The sequence below is a fragment of the Nannobrachium achirus genome (genome assembly GCF_963921795.1).
Source record: "Nannobrachium achirus genome assembly, chromosome: 2".
NCBI lineage: Eukaryota > Metazoa > Chordata > Actinopteri > Myctophiformes > Myctophidae > Nannobrachium > Nannobrachium achirus.
In genome coordinates this window covers 69,646,440-69,664,573 of record NC_137811.1, presented here as the reverse complement: position 1 = coordinate 69,664,573, position 18,134 = coordinate 69,646,440, and the positions used below count along the sequence as shown (strand labels likewise).

The 18,134-nt window shown below is 42.9% G+C and overlaps 1 protein-coding gene across 1 annotated transcript in view; it reads left to right on the top strand.

Moving 5' to 3' along the window:
• The first annotated feature begins 480 nt into the window (after nucleotides 1-480).
• Nucleotides 481-18,134, top strand: part of LOC308305236 (uncharacterized protein) — a 30,979-nt gene continuing 13,325 nt past the window's right edge. Inside the window, exon 1 of the mRNA XM_080749989.1 lies at nucleotides 481-498. The gene's annotated coding sequence lies outside the window, so the exon portion shown is untranslated. The remainder of the gene's footprint in view (nucleotides 499-18,134) is intronic.

Genomic DNA, 18,134 nt, shown 5'->3' with positions numbered 1-18,134 from the left:
CCTAGTAACTCAGACGGACGGACGGACAGACAGACAGGGTTTCACCTTGCCGGAGACAATAAGTATTTAGATTTTCAACCGTTGGTCCTGGTTATTTCTTAACAACGGTTCAACGGTCAACATTTGGATGTTTCTTTACACAGGCCTGTGAGCCCCTGACCTCAACACCCCATCTCATCTGGTTGAATACCTCTGCTGTAGCCTTATACTTTCACTTCCACTTGTACCCCACACACACATATATACATTAACGCACGCACGCACACACGCACGCACGCACGCACGCACGCACGCACACACACACACACACACACACACACACACACACACACACACACACACACTGTAGACTGACAGACATGCACCCGCATGTACACACACGCACACTTGCATAATATAAGTAAGTATGATGACATCGTCAGGTTTTTATAAAGAGGGTGCAAGACAACAGACAGACTGCTCATCTCTCCTCTTGTTACGGAGCATCAACAGAACACAGTAAGTCACCATAAGAACCTTACTTGATGAGAGACATACTGATCTTATAATGGATGTATAGAGACATACTGATCTTATAATGGATGTATAGAGAGACATACTGATCTAATAATGGATGTATAGAGACATACTGATCTTATAATGGATGTATAGAGAGACATACTGATCTTATAATGGATGTATAGAGACATACTGATCTTATAATGGATGTATAGAGAGACATACTGATCTTATAATGGATGTATAGAGAGAGTGTGTGTTTTTCCTTTTCTTTTTTCTCTGTTTCTGTTTGAGATGTGATACTTTAAATGGTGAACAGTTATGCTAGACTATGAAGAAGAAAATATCATTTGTACTACTCAAGTTTCTTTTTTGTGCTAAAAGTATATATATATATGTGTGTGTGTGTGTGTGTGTGTGTGTGTGTGTGTGTGTGTGTGTGTGTGTGTGTGTGTGTGTGTGTGTGTGTGTGTGTGTGTGTGTGTGTGTCAATGGGGAGAGTGTTTTGAGTGTAAGTTTAGGTGGTTGTTCCATCCAGAGTGTGATGTCAGAGCGGCAAACCCGCTCTGACATCATGCTCTGATGTCACTGTGATGTCAGGGGAACCACTCTTAACAGAATGGGTTTGCCGCTCTGACATCACGCTCTGGCTTCACTGTGATGTCACACTAAGATAATCCCTTTTATGCCCATATACGAAGTTCCCTGATGGCATCAGTGCCCGGGTAGCTCAGTTGGTAGAGCTCTCGCCTTTGGACCGCAAAGTCATGGGTTCCATTCCCCATTATACCTGTTGTCATAGGACCCGTTTTGACCATTTGTTTGCCTGTGTCCATTTATGCCCATATATGGAGATATCTGTATCTATCTGTCTGCGTCCATTTTATGTCCATATATGGAGATCACTGCAGATATAGTTCTGGGTCCATTTTATGCCCATATATGCCCATATATGGAGATATCTGTCTATTTGCGTCCATTTTATGCCCATATATGGAGATCTCTGTATCTGTCTGTCTGTGTCCCTTTATGCCCGTATATGGAGATCTTTGTGATTCTGCGTCCATTTTATGCCCATATATGCCATATATGGAGATATCCGTTTATCTGCGTCCATTTTATGCCCATATATAAGATCTCTGTCGCTTTTTGTTTGTTTCTTCTTTAAGCAGAATACGCAGCCTGCTTAAATCTGCATCATTCAAGTCATCCTCCCAGTCCCACGCTTTGTTGCTTGTCTTATGTTTGTCTTTGTCTCTTTTATTTTCTTTTTCTTTTTTGGAGCAGACCCCATGAATGCCCCACCCTTTAATGCAAACCCCAATATACCTCTTGTCATAGGACCCGTTTTGACCATCTGTTTGCCTTTGTCCCCTTATGGTACTGTGTGTGCAGAGATCTCCATATATGGGATATGGAGATCTCTGCACACACAGTACCGGTTGCGGAAAACTCTGATGTCAGACACAGCTCCGGATTCGGGCATTCATTTTATGCCCATATCTGGAGAACGCGCGTGCCGGTGGGAAGAACGGTTCTCGAGATACGCGGATTACATACATACATACACATTCACAGAGATTTTTTGTTGACTCATGTGGCGTATGTGATGTCAGAGCCTTTTATGAAGTGATGTCACAATGAGTCAGCGATTGCGCCGATTTCCTCCGGAACAGCCTGATGTCAACAATCAGCTCCGCGTAAGGAGATTCCGAACGTTTCGTGCCGCTTCGGGAAAACCGCGCGCCGGGTTGGGCCGAGGCCCGGCACTGCACTCCGCGCCGCGGCGGGGAACGCGCGTGCCGAATCTGAAGCCGGTGGGACGAACGGTTCTCGAGATACGCGGATTACATACAGACACGCACGCAGACAGAGATTTGTCGCATTTATAGATAGATTATCCATTGCTTTATAATGCTGTGTTTATTAAAGTTGTTACACTCTAGGCATAAAAAGAGCAATTTATCCTGAAGGCAATCAAGCAGGGGCTTCGGCACTGTTGCCTGAATTGTTGTGGATTCTTGTCATGAAAGCTGTTCATTTTAGAAACTTGAAGACGTGTTTATTTATTAGTAGCCTACATATGCTGATATTTGCATTGATGCCTAAACTAAATTTACACACTTGTTTACACAATTATCAGTAAAAAAGAGTTACAATAGTCAGGTTTTGATATGACAGATGTCTGGATGAGGAGCTGGGCTGACTCCTGGGTGAGGAAGGGTCTGATTCCACGGATGTTATAGAGAGTGACTGTGAACATACAGGACCGGGTGACTGATGCAATGTGTGCCTTAAATGATAGCTGGCTGTCCCGGCTGGACCACATCAAGATTTCTAGCAGTTGGAACCGAAGTGACCAATGCATTATCTATTGAAATAGTGAGATCCTACATGGGGCAAGAATTTACATTAAAATTACTAAACTAGTAAACTGGCTTTAATTAAAAACGAAAATTATAAAAAAAGGGGGAAAAAAGAATGAAAGATGCAAAACTTAATTCTCTCTTGTGGTTTCTCATTATGATTTCTTTCTTCCAGACTCATTTGGTTGCCATGGTGACAGTCATCTTGCTCATATCGAAAGGTGAGTCAAAACCTTCTCTGTTTGGCACTCAAACCTGTGTAGTTGACTTCACAATCAAACCTGTGTAGTTGACTTCACAATCAAACCTGTGTAGTTGACTTCACAATCAAACCTGTGTAGTTGACTTTACAATCAAACCTGTGTAGTTGACTTCACAATCAAACCTGTGTAGTTGACTTCACAACCAAACCTGTGTAGTTGACTTCTAAAGTGTAGTTTACTTACTTATGGTTTGCTTCCTAATGTTATTTAAACGAGTGTTTCTCAAACATTTCCATGCCGTGCCAAGGACTCTCATACAAGATCTGAAAATATTTCAAAAACAAAAACACGTTTTCAACATATACCTTTGGAAAGTAGGAGATCTGTAGATGGCTATTTATTATTTTCCAATAAACAGGTTTGGGTTCCTACGTGGCCCTCACAGCTACATTATGCCGATCCAACCGATATGTGTCTGTTGGGGGATTTATCAGAGCACCCATTGTAGCCTACCTGTCTGTCTGTGTCCCTTGTGGCAATGTAGATAGTATCTATCTGTCTGTCTACCTGCGTGTCCCTTTATGCATAAAATAACTCTGTGGCGGGCACCACACTCCCTCGAGTCCTTGCCAATGTGTTCTCCGAGTTTGAATTTGTCTGTCCCATATATGCTCTGTGGCTCTGGGAGGACATGGCAGCGGTGGGTTTCCAGGTTTCAGGGAAGTTTCCAGGTAAGCCCCGATCTGATCCTGGGCTACAGTGTTTTGGATGTTGCTAAATAGAGTCTGGAACTATACAACTCCCCAAATCCCGGTAACGGAAGCTGGCATTTCCGTTCATGACTGACTTCAACCTGTTTTCTCAGGACATGCCTTGAGATGCCATGAGTGCTTGCCTGGACCACTAGGATTCTGCACTGAAACACAGCGAGAATGTCCTCCTGATTCCATGAACTGTATTGCAGCAGTGCTTATAGTACCTGTGGGTATGTGCAAGCGGTATAACCTCTGTATTATTATCTTCTCTCTATCATAAATAACAGTTGCTCACTATTAAGACATGGCCAGAGAGCCAGAGACTAATATCTTGTTTGTTTTCAGGTAAGGTTAAACTGACATATAAAATTAGGACTTGCGTGCAAGATATTGGGTGTTATAACGCCACGGCCTCAGCCGAAATTGGAATGGCATACACCAAGTGTTGCCACACTGACCTCTGCAATGACCCATATCCCACACGTAAGTATCTACAGTACATCCATATGTGGTGTCTTCTACTCTATGTTTGATAATAACAATAGTCACTATACTGTACATCTGTGAATGGGAACAGCACAGTTTGCTGTTGGTTGCGACTGTAGGTCGCAGTTTACTTACACTCTCATACTATCCAAACCTCCACCGGCCGTCAGTCCCTCCGTCTGTCTGTCTGTCTGTCCCTCGGTCACGTCACTCGTCACATGTCACACTTTCCCCCTACTCATATCTACGCCACCGTTGCCCCGATCCATGCCAAAGTTTCCACACAAACTCCTTGCCTGCCAAACTACAACCTCCAAGGACCCCCGGAGCTCCAGCCCAGGGGGACCCCCAGGTCCCTGGGGGACCCCCAGGTGTAAAAAATGACCAAATGTGCAAAAATGACCAAATGACCACCCCAACGGGGCTGCTCACGGGGAATTCCCGGGGACCACCGAATCCTGGTGCTCCAGAACGGATGCAAATGTGGTGGCGCCCCCAGTGTAGGACCCCCGCCACTGCAGCGCACATAAAATGCCGTAACTCGGGCTAGGAGCGACTGGAAGACCTATTCGTCCGCCTCGGCGGCGCGGAGACCCCACCCCTCATTTCTCACATGGCCCTCTTCTAGCGCCACCATGAGGCCGATTCTTGCAAGACACATTTTTGGACACTGCTCCTACAGATTTTGCCCCAAAATCACACAAACCGGTACACAGTATCTCTACAGTCATGTCATCAAAATTCATCTGTCCCATCTAGCGCCACCATCTGGACGATTTTGTAAAAACAAATTTTTGGCCTATTTGTGGAGATAAGCGACCAACGGTCGCTTATCTCCCGATTAGGGAGTCTTACTGGTGATATCTTCTCCCCTCCACCGGCTGTCTGTCTGTCTGTCTGTCACACGTCACACTTTTGCCCTGCTCATATCTCCGCAACCGTTGCCCCGATCCATGCCAAATTTTGCACACACACTCCTTGCCTGCCAAACCACAACCTCATATGGCCCTCTTCTAGCGCCACCATGAGGCCGATTCTTGCAAAACACATTTTTGGACACTGCTCTTACAATTGTTGCCCTACAATCACGCAAATTGGTACACAGTATGTCTACACTCATCTCATCAACATGGATCTGTCCCATTTAGCGCCACCTTCAGGCCGAGTTTTTAAAACACATTTTTGGACACTGCTCCTACAGATTTTGCCCTGAAATCACGCGAATCGCTACACAGTATGTCTACACTCATGTCATCAACATGGATCTGTCCCATATAGCGCCACCATCAGGCCGATTTTTTCAAACACATTTTTGGACACTGCTCCTACAGATTTTGCCCTAAAATCACGCAAAACGGTACACAGTACACTCATCTCATCAACATGGATCTGTCCCATTTAGCGCCACCTTCAGGCCGATTTTTTAAATCACATTTTTGGACACTGCTCCTACAGATTTTGCCCTAAAATCACGCAAATCGCTACACAGTATGTCTACACTCATGTCATCAACATGGATCTGTCCCATATAGCGCCACCGTCAGGCCGTTTCTTTCAAACACATTTTTGGACACTGCTCCTACAGATTTTGCCCTAAAATCACGCACATCGGTACACAGTATGTCTACACTCATGTCATCAACATGGATCTGTCCCATATAGCGCCACCGTCAGGCCGATTTTTTCAAACACATTTTTGGACACTGCTCCTACACATTTTGGCCTAAAATCACGCTGCGACCTGACGGTCGCTTATCTCCCGATTAGGGAGTCTTACTGGTTTAGATGTAACTGGTTTAGATTATTCACTGTATTATTAGTTATTTGACATTTTCTACTTGAACTGAATGAAGTTCAGTTTAGGTTGGATTTATTGCGACCGTGAGGTCGCACTTACTATCAAAACCTCCACCAGCTGTCCGTCCGTCCGTCCGTCCGTCCGTCCGTCCGTCCGTCCGTCCGTCCGTCCGTCCGTCCGTCAGTCTGTCTGTCACACGTCACACTTTTGCCCTGCTCATATCTCCGCAACCGTTGCCCCGATCCATGCAAAGTTTTGCACACATACTCCCTGCCTGCCAAACCACAACCACAATTCACACATGACCCTCTTCTAGCGCCACCATGAGGCAGATTCTTGTAAAACACATTTTTGGACACAGCTCCTAAAATATTTGCCCTAAAATCACGCAAATCGGTACACAGTATGTCTACACTCATGTCATCAACATGGATCTGTCCCATATAGCGCCACCTTCAGGCCGATTTCAATCCCCTCCCCCAATGCTCGATGCACATCCATGATCATCAATATAACATTAAAACAACATTTAACCCTTACAGCTCCTGTCAACCCTTCTCCTTCTGGTCTGAAGTGCTACACTTGCCTAGGCAACTGCACCAACATGGAAATACTGCAATGTACTGGGGATCAAGATCGCTGCATCTCAGCAAAAGGTAATTATTGAATGTATATGACTGCCTCTCCTTTGCCTAAACATGTCACATTCCCCAGCTCAGAAGAATGATCAACACTTTTTTTTTTTTTTTTTACTTTTTAGAATTTCTAGAGCATTTACAGAGCCATACATATTGTGTGTTGGTATGCAATGTTATAAAAAGTTATTTTTGGAGACCTAGATTGTCTCACTCACCTCAATATATATATATATATATATATATATATATATATATATATATATATATATGGGCTGTCAGTCGTTTAAAATATTTAATCTGATTAATCGCATGATTGTCCATAGTTATTCATGATTAATTAATCACATATTTTTATCCGTTCTAAATCTACCTTAAACAGATATTTTAGTAGTAGTAGTAATTTTTAATACTCTTATCAACATGGGTCATGGGAGTAGACAACTGCTTGATTTTGTAAATGTTTATTATTATTGAAACAAATACTGTCCAGAATCTTCTTCAAGTAACAAAAGGTGTGCATGGGATGAAATCATAAACTCAAGCCCAACAAATAACAGGTGGGCATATTGATATACTCACTGTAGGTTAACACAAATTGAGCGCAGAATATTGTAGTCTCCGTGTTACATTCCAATCTACTAGTAGCATTTATCTCTGTATTGAAAGTAGTTAGATATGTAATGTCTAGCCCTGCATCGGGAGCGCGCTCCCGCGGGACCTGCAGGACCCGTCACCATGCGCGGGCGGTATAGTTTAATCCCTGCGGGCAGGGACATGCGGTCAAAATGAACTCGGCGGGCGCCGCAAAATCCCGCACTCTCCCGCAAAAAGCTTTTATCTATACTTTAGCAAGATGTGAATATGTAGAGAATGTAATTTCCCCTGCTGAGCGCCTGAGGAGAACGCATGCACCTACAGCGTGGAGCCGTGGACTTTCTCTTTATCTCTCTCTCGCTCTAACTCCCCCTCCCTCCCTTTCTCGTCTGTTAACGGCTAACCGGTGGGCAGATATTTGCCGCGGCATTGTCACTCACTATTTAGCCTAAATAACAACTATTTATTATAATATAGTCCCATCGCCTATGTCCAATCGCAATATAAACACTTTACCTCTGTTAACAACCTCACAAATGCTCCTCTCTCGCGCACGTACACTAGTCCTGTTGGTTTTGGATCTCAATGGATTATATACAAATGTCAACGTGCCTTCTTTAGCAAGTCAAGATGTGAATAGAGAACGCAATTCCCCTTGCTGAGTGAGGACAACACACCCACATTGATACAGTACGTGGACTGGAGTCTCTCTTTCTCTCCGCCAAGTTCTCTCTCTCTCTCTCTCGCCTCTTGCTCTCTCACTCCGTGCCGTGGCTCCCTCGCTCGCCCTCTCCCTCTCTCTCTCTTTCTCTCATTTGTTCTCACCCACCGTCAGTCCGTCACAAATGTGCTCCTCGCATATTTCTCCGCGCACACGGCACACTTTTTTGTTTGGTAATGGTTTTGGATCTCATTTCAATGTGCCTTCTTGGGAGGGAGGCTGTTGGACGTGCTGCGGTACTGTGCGCCGCGGGAGTCCGCGGGTCAAAATTCACATCATTTGTTTGTCGCGGGTGGGAGCGGCGGAGAGGAATTGTCTGCGGGCGGTCAAAAATAAAATCATTGCGGTGGCGGGCGGGAGTGGTCAGAAATGATGCGGGAGCGGGCGGGAGCGGGATCAAAAAATCAGTCCCGTGCAGACCTCTATTGTGGGGTAACAACAGTAAAGGTACTGCATCTACAATGACAATGGAAATCCACAACACAACAGCAAAACGTAAGCAGCATGCTCACTGACATAGAGAACTGTGTCCTAAGCTATGAATAGGCCAAATGTGACTGAGGCTGGAGGAAACGTCCAAATGTCGGCGATTTTAAAAGTCAGAAAATGCGAAAATAAGATTGATTTAAAATTGTCTTTGTTTTTCGTTTTCTGTATATATTAACAGTTTGAATATAGAAGAGGGTTTTCATTCCATAAGATATCATTGTTAAGGTCGGTATATGGCAACATTAGTGTAGCAAAGTTGCCTTGCTTTGGGAGAGTTTTACTGCTGTTTTAGGAGGCGGAGAATGGAGCTCTTTAGATTTGCATAGCGATTTCACGGGAGCACGATTGGTCTAAGGAATGCATTGTCTCGTATTTCAGCACGCCCATACAGCGTGCTATCTGCTTGTAAACAGTCTACACACAGTAACTAACTTCATATCGCTAATGTTAACGGTTTGCTGAAGACAGTATTCTGGAAGGATGTATTTTTTTATGTATACATTGTGATCTCAGTCGCTCTCGGACGCACAAAGAAAACGTTGAAAATCGAAGCAGCATGTTGAAAATGTCATCATGAGTCCTTGTGCTGGCATTACAGGCGGCACGCTCACTCGTCTGTAGTGAAAATAAAAGATACAGTTTCGCTACTCACCAAAACAAAGACGGATTTGGGGAGTTGAAAGCCTACTTTACTTAGTGGGAACACTCAGAGTTCCCAACATCGCGTCTAAAATACACTTTTTTATCCAGATAACAGAATATTTCACCGGAAGGCAAAATGTGGTCAATGGACATTTCTATTGACAAGATCTGTAGAGGGCGGTGTGGAGTAACTAAAACCTCCGGTGAAAAAGTTTATTCTCTGGTAAAAAAGTGTATTAAAGTGTATTTTAGACATGAGGTGGGGGTTTCTGAGTGTTCCCACTAAGTAAAGTAGGCTTCCATCACCCTTACGCCGTCTTTGTTTTGTTGAGTAACAAACCGTATTTTATGTTTATTACATGCAGACGAGAGGGTGCGCAGCCGTTCCTGCCTTGTAAGGACTCATTTGGTGACATAGCGTCAAGCGTCTCCTCCTCCTCCTCACGCACACACCGCTTGAATTGGTCGATGTTTATTAATTGTTTCACTGGCTTTAAGCATTAAACTGCTGAGAGACTCTGAACTCACTTACTCAGCGTTTACATTACAAATCATAGTAGGCTTCTGCTTAACACAGTAGCCTACAACCAAAAGAGAAGAAAAAAGAAAAGAAAAGCTGCCTTCTCTGTCCTGCGGGAAAAACCACAGATCTTCTCGTAATGGACAGCGTATCTCACATCTCAGCCTCTCGTCTGTGGTAAAAAATAAAACCCCGCCGCTCACTAACGCTTCTTACCTTTTGTGAACATTCCGTCCAAAAAGTAAAGGTCCTATACACTTCTCTCAACTGTTTACCTTTCAAGCGTGGAAGAAAATCCAATCAGTGTGTTGAAATAAAGAGTTTATATCGCTCATTTTGTCAGCCGGTGCATTATTTTCCCCACTATTATTCGTTGTGTCTATACCACGTGACCAGGGGAGGTAGTGTGTCTAAAAACAAAGGACCGGCTGACAAAATGAGCAATATAAACTTTATTTCAACAAACTGCTTTGATTTTCTTCCACGCTTATGAAGTAAACAGATGAGAGACCGGCATAGGACCTTTACTTTTTGGATATAATGTTCACAAAAGGCAAGAAGCGTTCGAGAACGGCGGGGCTTTATGTTTTACTACAGACGAGTGGCCGAGCTGCGAGATACGCCATAGCTTTAGCTTCGTGCTAGCGCTGGCTGTTTATTATGAGAAGCAGTCGCCGTTAACACAGAGAGCGTTACATTTGCGCTAGGTTTGATAATGAGGCGTGAGTTTTATAGTTCAGTTGTTACTCAAGCTCACTGCAGCCCATGAACGGACAAGTTTCTCCGTTCTGTGTCCGAGCTAGAGTGCCCTAAAAAGTGTGTTTTGCAAGCCCGCCCGCCGCTTCCCACGTTCTTACTACAAAACGGGCTGCAAATGTGCTCTGTGTTGCTAATGCTCCCATGAAAGAAAACGTGTAAATCCATTGATCCAAACTGTAGAAGACCGTGCTTCTGCTTTAGCTGTCTGCTTTAGCTGTGTACAGCAGATGCTCCGCAAGCTTCGTAGCCGACGTTAAAGAGTACACTGTAAACACTTTCTTTTGTAATAGACTTTTTTTTACACTGTAAAAACTTTTTCTTTTGTAATACACTATTTTAGTGAAAAATAAAAACTACAAAAAGAAGAAAATGACAGGATGAGCATATAAGGAGGGGAGGAGGTAGAAAAGACCACTGGCCACTATTTCTGACATGGCTGCAAGCACTATAGCACAATATATTACCACAGGTCTACTACTAAATAGTAGTTTTAAATAATTGTAGTGGAATAAAAGTAAATTTGAAGTTGACAGCTATACCACTGTGGGTGTGGTTTGACTTGGGGGGAGTGATTTAGGGGTGTAGGTAAGTACCTATTGTCCTTCCCATTGTCACACCCACTTCTGGCTACCTAGAGGTGTCAAAATGTTCCTTGCATTCAAATGGCTTTTTAAGCACTTTGGGTTTTATGGTGCAACAAGTTTAAAATGTCCATAACTTCTTCAAATATGTATATCCAATTAATATATTGGATATAATATATCCAATTTCAACAAATGATAGATCATAATGAAAGCTTAGATTCTGTACTTGGATAATCTGTACAAAAAAGAAAAATGACGAATGCAGACATAAGGAACAAAGTACCAGACCTAGTCACACATGGCTAAAAATAAATAAACTTGCGATTAACTGTGATTAACAGTTATAATATTATTATTAATAAAGGATAAAATAAAATAAAAAGTCCATATATGGTCATTCCCAGAAAAAGAAAATTATTAATCGCGATTAACATAATATTGATTTAATTATGATTAATCGAGTTAACTCTGACAGCCCTAATATATATATATATATATATATATATATATATATATATATATATATCATTTTTATCGTTAAATTGTCACCTTTACAACGAGGTACAGCTTGTAAGCATCGGGCATTCGAGGCATGAGCTACACAGCCAAACGTGTTGGTAGTGCCGACCAAAATGGCTTGCAATACTGTTCTGCTGGCATTTACTCTTGTTTTGGGCTTCCTTGAAACTGAGCTTAACATCAACAAAGTTAATGCCAATATGTGTTGTTTTTTTTCTTTTCCTTATTACTTTGGGAGAGTGCAATCATTCAATGCTCCAAGCAACAAAGGTGAACACCAAAAGAACAGTATTGCAGGCCTGCATGGTCATTTTGACATTTTTTGGAGGGCCGCTACCCACACATTTGACTGTGTTGCTCATTCCACGAATGCCAGATCCTTACAAGCTGTACCCCGTTGTAAAGGAGACAAATCAACGATAACAATGATATCAAACACAATACCATTTGGCATAATTAAAGGGGGGATATTAAGGACCGAATGTTGGCAATTTTATATATATATATATATATATATATATATATATATATATACAGTATATATGTTACAGTTAGATTGGGTAACTCAGTGAGATCGTGGTAAGAGCGCTCATTTGTCGTTCACCACACACCCCTACCACCACCTGGATCAATTCACTTTGATAGTCTCTTATCAGCGCACCTGTGTAATTCTGCGTATTCACCATGAGATGGCGACAACAGCCATTCACTTGTGTAGTCGCTGAAGTCACGCTGTTCTTTGTTTATCTACTAGCCTAGCTCAGATGTGTTTAGCCATTAGCTTCCTATGCCTAACTCTAACCCTAACCCTAACCTCAGTAAAACTATGCCTAAACCTAACCCTAACCTCCGTGGGGTGAGGCGCTATCATTCCTGCCGACGCTACGTTGTTGTTGTCGTTGTTGTGGATCAAATCGACCGATTGTTCCGCCCCGCACCGCACGACGAGCGCTCCTGTTCTCAGTCTTACTGATTCTCAAAAACACTGTGACATATATATGTGTGTGTGTGTGTGTGTGTGTGTGTGTGTGTGTGTCTGTGTCTGTGTCTGTGTCTGTGTCTGTGTCTGTGTGTGTGTGTGAGTGTGTGTGTGTGTGTGTGTGTGTGTGTGTGTGTGTGTGTGTGTGTGTTGCAGCATATACCCATACATACATATAACCACCAATGTCGATGTATTGAAAATAACCTATAAACTATAAATAGGCTCAGATACTTCAGTTTGACGATAAAAATTATGATTGTTTCTTGAAAGAGCTGATACCGTCTCTTCGGAAGCCTGAATGCAAAAGGAAAATCACAATACACTGGGTCTCGTTAGAGAACATTATAGATAAGACCAATTAGGTATTTGGTAACAATTATTGCAATAATGTGTTCTGTGTTCACAGGGGAACTCCTAGGTGAAGAGATGCTGGCGAAGGGCTGTGCCTCAAAGAGCTTGTGTCAGTATGAGTCTGCAAGCCTTATCATTCCTGGAATCGGTGATGTTGCTGACAGTAGATGCTGCAAAGGTGACTTGTGCAACAGCGCCACAAGAAGTACTGTTAGCATCTTGTTCCTGGTAACACCAGTACTGGTACTGTTAGCATCTTTTTCCTGGTAACACCAGTACTGTTAGCATCTTTTTCCTGGTAACACCAGTACTGTTAGCATCTTTTTATTGGTAACACCAGTACTGTTAGCATCTTGTTCCTGGTAACACCAGTACTGTTAGCATATTTTTCCTGGTAACACCAGTACTGTTAGCATCTTTTTCCTGGTAACACCAGTACTGTTAGCATCTTTTTATTGGTAACACCAGTACTGTTAGCATCTTGTTCCTGGTAACACCAGTACTGGTACTGTTAGCATCTTTTTCCTGGTAACACCAGTACTGTTAGCATCTTTTTCCTGGTAACACCAGTACTGTTAGCATCTTTTTCCTGGTAACACCAGTACTGTTAGCATCTTTTTTTCTGGTAACACCAGTACTGTTAGCATCTTTTTCCTGGTAACACCAGTACTGTTTACATATTGTTCCTGGTAACACCAGTACTGTTTACATATTGTTCCTGGTAACACCAGTAGAATCTGTTTCTGCTTCATTTTCCTCCTCATCTCTGAATGATCTCATATAACTCAACTTTCATACAATCAAGTCAAATTTGATGAATGCCAGTTAAACTATCACCATCAAAATGTGAAAATCATTTAACAATGATCATAATATTTACTGTAACCACAAGTAGCCTACATTTAATAAACACCATTAAATCAGTCACTGTAACAACAACTGGGTAGTGTCTCCTTTGTGTGTTTACTGTAATTCTCGGAGGAGTTTTGACCATGCAGTCTCTGTGATAATGTGTCAGTGTGCTGAGCTCTCTCAGGGTGAATTGTCCTTGTCTTGTTCAGCAGCAGAAGATGGAAACTTCTCTTCCTCAGTCGTCTCCTGTTCCTTCTACACATCCTTCCCACAGGTGTAAGAACCACAAAGGAACGTTGTTGCTCATGATCCCTCACAACTAAACTGGCTTCCATCCATCTCTAAACTTAAAAAGGTGGTGCCATAGTTTTGTACTTTTTTTGTTTTCTCTATGGAGTTTGATTTGGTTATAACATTCAAAAATATGTCTGCCCTGCATGTGTATTTTTGGGTTTCTTCCTGGAAGCTGAAAGCCTATGAGTCTAAAGGACCAATCGGAATACACCGCTTTAGTGACACACTAAAATCATCTCCGCCCCTTGTTATCATACGACAACAGCTGTGGGAATGGCTAACTTCAGGTGGATGGTGCTAAGGTGAAAACCTGATATTCTTAATGAACGGGTGGGTGAAGCCAATAATAATTTTAGGGGGGTCATCGCCATGCTGGGTCATTGCCACAGACATGTACAACATGGGCAGCCAATAATATTACTAGAAACATGGAAGAAAGAAAAGCACTGGACACCCATGTGATTGTTTCAATACATAAATTGAAATTAAGAGAAAGAAATACAAACAGTATTTTAGTATCATTTTTCAGAAACAGGCTATAGGCTGTCATTAGTTTATGGGGTCTAAATCGACCCTTACAAGTCTGTAAGTTTGACAGTGTACAAATGGAACCAAATGTACCCTAACTGGTCCAATTGGTTCCGTTTGTACACTGTCAACGTTAAGAGGAGACCTTTCAAATGTCAAAGTTTGAGAACCACTGACGCAGAACATATCACTTTCAGTGAACACTGAGTATGAGGAGGCAGGACGCTATCCTGGTGAAGCCCTCTCATCTCCTTTGGGATGGCCTAGCAGAGATGAGGATCACACCACAAAACACACTTGAGACCAGGCCTGGAATTTTGTAATTTTAGGGGCAAGGCCACTTGGCCTTTGGTGTTGTCCATTTTATGAGGTCACATGAAGGCCAAATGCCAGGGCAGGAAGGCCATAAAATAAAAGATTTTAGTCCATTGAAACAATTTGTTGAATTTCCAGATGGGGATTTGGGGAAGTTAAGATTTCAGAATTTCAACAAAAGACAATGGTGTCTACATGACAAGAAAGAGACACAGGTGTCTACTGTCTACACATTGACAAAAAAGAGACAGAGGAGAAAGTGGTACAGTCAGCTGGGGCATTAAGGCCACTGTGGCCTCAGGGCATGCCATTTGAGGGGCACAAGACCAAACGGGGGGGGCAATGACGGCAATGGCCTTCATGGCCTCCCTGAAATTCCTGCCCTGCTTGAGACCGTCCTTTGTGCCTTTTGTGTGGTCATATGGGTTACTTTTTTATTCATGTGGGCAGGCCAATGTTAAAAGATAGCTCATGCAGCAAAATATATACGTTATATATATATATAACATCCGTTATACGACAGTGACACTCGCTCACAGCGCAACTGAGCGCAGCACTCCGTGTTGCTTAGTTAACAGCGTTGTCGTTGTGGGTTTATATATCTACAGTACAGCCACACTACATCGCTCCAATAATTTCCTGTTTCCCAAACAAGCAGAGAACATGTCACGGCGCGCATGAGGTTCAAACTTTACAAGCCAGCCATGAAAAACTGAGATATATATTTTTTTTTAGCTGTGACGAGTTCTGTCATGGCTCTGCGGTAAGGATAAATGAGATGTCTGCAGCTGGGGATAGGAGGGAGACTTAAAATGATTGTGCCCAATGCAGCTACACCACTAAATGCCAATATTTTACTCATCCTCACAGTGGAAAGCAACTGACCATAAAAGGGGTGATCACATGTTCCATCAATTTTGTTGTTTATCTAATAAAATGTCCTTGTGGACTTGCATATGTCGGTAGACCAGTAGAGCTCTATGCACACGTATCAGTGAACACAGAAGTAATCACTTCACTACGCTACTGGGGCATAGAGAAGGTAGATAGACCCCCTCGTGGTGGAGTCTATCTACTGCGGCAACGCAAATCCAATTTATATCTACACATTAATACCCCTCATGGGCTGAATGAGGAATTCGATCTCAAACCCTTTCTATAATTGCTCTGATTTTATTTTTAGCGGTTTGTCTTATTGTACACTTGTCTTTTTGTTTATGCCTTATGTTTATTTTGTTTTGTACTGTATTTCTGTACCTGCTATTTTAATCACATTCATATTGGTCCTTACACCTAGGCCCTTGATGAGTTGTCTTTATTAGGAGTTTACAGATGAATTGTTTTATTTTTCTACTCCTAATGCCTTGCATTCTACTACCAGTAAGACTCCCTAATCGGGAGATAAGCGCAGCTTGATTTTAGGGCAAAATGTGTAGGAGCAGTGTCCAAAAATGTGGTTAAAAAAATCGGCCTGATGGTGGCGCTATATGGGACATCCATATTGATGAGATGAGTGTAGACATACTGTGTACCGATTTGCGTGATTTTAGGGCTAAATCTGTAGGAGCAGTGTCCAAAAATGTGTTTTAAAAAATCGGCCTGAAGGTGGCGCTATATGGGACAGATCCATGTTGATGACATGAGTGTAGACATACTGTGTACCGATTGGCGTGATTTTAGGGCAAAAATTGTAGGAGCTGTGTCCAAAAATGTGTTTTGCAAGAATCGGCCTCAGGGTGGCGCTAGAAGAGGGTGATGTGTGAATTGATGGGTGGAGGTTGTGATTTGGCAGGCAAGGAGTATGTGTGCAAAATTTGGCATGGATCGGGGCAACGGTTGCGGAGATATGAGCAGGGCAATAGTGTGACGTGTGAGGTGTGACAGACAGACTGACGGACTGACTCACAGCTGGTGGAGGTTTTGATAGTAACTGCGACCTGACGGTCGCAATAATCTACTATTATCTAACCTACTATTTATCTTACTGTCTGACAAATTACAGCGTTTCCCCTATAGATGGGGTGGGTGTGTCATTGATCCCGAATAGAAACACAGCTGTTACTGATTTGAGACTCACCCCTATTTACTGTAACACGCCTACTCTCTTATTGAGACCATACCTAATGAAGACCCGCAGGTGCATGGGCTTGTTACTGTTATGCCACACCGGCACATATTTGCCAATGGGGCAGCGTGCGTCATTTTGGACTCATAGCATTTATAACAGTAGTAGTCATAACTCACTACATGTGTTTGACAGCAACAGGAAATAGACAGTAAATTGAGACAGTAGGGGGGCGCGGTTTGGATTACAGCGGCACTCCGGGGGCGTGGTGATCCAAGATCTTACGTGCCTTCCAGAATCACGCGCCACGGAGACGTGTGTCCGTGTACGGACATGTTGATGATGATTAAGTCTCAATTTATTGATATAAGTGCATGAATTCAACCTTTGAGCAGCTGCTACTCACGTTGCGGGACCATGGTTCTTAATGCCAGTAGAAAACACAGCAGGAAAAGACACACTGCAGCTCTGATGATGGATCCCCGAACAACTGGAGGATGTTAGTACAATACAGTTTAACTTAGATATGATCACCTTCAACGATTCATTTCAAACAACACAGAATTAATGTAATACAGTTAAGTTATTTGGTGCAATGGACTCCTCTAATCTTTCCTCCTCCGTTCTCCTCTACATAAGAGCAGAAATGCTCTTATTTACAGTAATGTATCTGATATACAATAAAGCTGACAGGGAGGATGAAATTGGCATACACTATGCCAATTTCAATTGGCATAGTGACTGAAACCCCTTCTCCACTATAGGGCCCGAACCAGAACTAGCATCAGAACTGTCCAGAACCAAGAACTTTCAAGAACCTGTGAAGTTCCGGGACCAAGTTCTGCTTACGTTTCCAATCCATATAACCAGACCTAACCAGGAAAAGAGAGCAGCAGTGCTGTTGGCCCTTCCCATAGACCATATTCACACCGCAGCCCTCTTGGATCACATGACCACTTGGGGAGGCAACGCAGCCAATCAGAAGCTTCTGCGGGCAGGTCTTGCCTTACCCCAGATGCTGTTTTGATACACACGTTGCCATCCCATGTGGTCATGTAATCCAAGATGGCCACGGTGTGAATATGGTCTATAGGTTCCCAGAACTCACGTTTAGTACATCAAGAGCATGACTAAAAAAGGTTCCCAGAACCTTGTCTGAAACTGGGCCGTGTGCT